We start from the raw sequence: 2,184 nt of genomic DNA on the forward strand, positions 1-2,184 counted from the left end.
GTACAGGAGCGTCCCTTTTCTCCCCCGACATGATAGATTCTACCTCCATTCCTTGAGTTCTTTGCGGCCATAATAGAGTGAATGGTCTAAGGGATGAACTTCCGCTGGGGCTTAGTTGCGCGTGCAACGGAGTGAAGCGTTGAGGTGTTCTTAGTATCTAGGGCTTAATCGTGGTTAGGGACCTTCCACCTGGATCAAAGGGTTAGGTCTATAATTAGGAAGAGATTTATCATTTGGAATCCCTAGAGCTCATTGCAACTCTATACGAGTGCGATGTTGAGAGGTTATCTAATCTCTCCTCCGAGACATGTATAGAGTTAGGCATAGTGACCTTAGATTTGGGACTATGTAATTAAGGATTTCCACGACTCACCATTACATTGATTAGGAAACATAATAGAGGGTTCTTGCACTTGAAACAATTATCCTAGGTGGAGCATTATCCGAGTACCCCATCTTTATCGATTGCCTTACCCCCTTTCTTTACTTTTGCTCTCTTACTTGTTGTTTTTATTGTTGAGAATTGAATCATTGTCACACTTATCATCCTTGATCTTTCACATAGCTAAGAATCGAATTAAGTATTTTTATTCCCTATTCCCTGTGGATTCGATACCCACTCACCCGGGATTATTAATTCGACAAACCCGTGTACTTGCGGGATATACGCAAGGGGATCTTGTCAAGTTTTTGGCGCCGTTGCCGGGGAATAGGCGTTGAGAGATACTTTGCACTTTGTTTTCTTAGCTATTTCACCATACATTCTATTTCATATCTTCTTATTCTATCATCGTTCTGATTTCTTTTTCTTTTTTTTTCTTTTTTTTTTGGTTGCAGCTTCAGGTTATGACCCGAGGGAATCCCTCAATATTGATTGAAGGAGATCCCGAGCTTGAACGCATCACTTAGATGAAAAGGGAAAGAGCCCGTGCAAGAACAGATCTAATTCAAATTTGATTTGGAAGTAGAAGAATCGAAAAACATGGTAGAAATGAATGAGCAACAGTGAACATTATCCGATTATGCTCGACCTTTCGATGTTGGGGACACAATCGAGCATTGTGCGTCCCCCGATTACAGCTCAGAACTTTGAGTTGAAGCCGGCATTCATCCACATGTTGCAACAGTCCGCACAATTCAATGGTTTGGGCGATGAGGATCCAAACAGTCACATAGAGAGCTTTCTCGAGGTGTGTGATATGCTGAAGATAAATGGGATGACGGATGATGCCATCAAATTGAGAGCCTTCCCATTTTCCCTAAAGGGGAGAGCGAAGCAGTGGCTACACTCGTTACCTAGAGTGTCAATTACCACGTGGGAGGAGATGGTGGAAGCTTTTCTAGCTCGTTATTTTCCTCCCGAAAAATCAGCAAAGCTTAGGAACGAGATCTCATCCTTTGTTCAGTTGGAATAGGAGTCTCTATTCGAGACATGGGAAAGGTTCAAGGAGCTCCTGAGGAAGTGTCTGCAACATGGATTCCCGGAGTGGATGATTGTTCAAACCTTTTACAATGGTTTGAATCCGAGTACAAGGCAACTCTTGGATGCGGCAGCAGGAGGTACCTTAGGTAGCAAGACCCCCGATGAGGCCCGTCAGTTGATTGAAGAAATAGGGTTAAACAGCTACCAATGGAATGCTAGGGAGAAGAAAAAAGGTGGCCGGTCTCCATGAGATAGATGCGGTAACTTCATTGGCAGCACAAGTGGAAAATTTGAGTAAGAAGTTAGATCTTCTAACTTCAAATAGAGTGGCGGCCGTGACTAATTGCACTAGTTGTGGTGGAGGACATGCTCCCTCCAATTGCCCAATTACTATTGGTGATGTTTCTTCAGTGGAGAATGTTGATTTTGTAGGTAACGGCATGAGACCTCAAGGAAACCCATATAGCAATACCTACAATGCGGGTTGGAAGAATCATCCCAATTTTTCATGGAGTAATCAGGGTCCACAAAAGGCCATGGGGCCACCGGGTTTCCAACAACAACAACAAGCCCCTTAGGTGGAAAACAGAATCTCAGGTTTGGAAACCAGAATGACTGACCTAGAGAAGCACTTGGCTAGATTTGTGCAATCTGCTAATGCTAGGTTTGAATCAGTTGAGGCTACACTTCGCAACCACATCGCCTCTTTGCATAACCTTGAAAATCAAGTGGGGCAAATTGAAAGCATGTGAAGGCGATCA

At 43.5% G+C, this 2,184-nt stretch overlaps 1 non-coding gene across 1 annotated transcript; it reads right to left on the reverse strand.

Annotated features, from left to right (window-relative positions):
• Positions 1 to 1,373: 1,373 nt before the first annotated feature.
• LOC120257678 lies at positions 1,374 to 1,480 on the reverse strand. Its single transcript, XR_005535769.1, has one exon. It is a non-coding gene; the product is annotated as a small nucleolar RNA R71 (small nucleolar RNA).
• Between the last annotated feature and the right edge of the window lie 704 nt (positions 1,481 to 2,184).

Source organism: Dioscorea cayenensis, chromosome 3 (genome assembly GCF_009730915.1).
Source record: "Dioscorea cayenensis subsp. rotundata cultivar TDr96_F1 chromosome 3, TDr96_F1_v2_PseudoChromosome.rev07_lg8_w22 25.fasta, whole genome shotgun sequence".
NCBI lineage: Eukaryota > Viridiplantae > Streptophyta > Magnoliopsida > Dioscoreales > Dioscoreaceae > Dioscorea > Dioscorea cayenensis.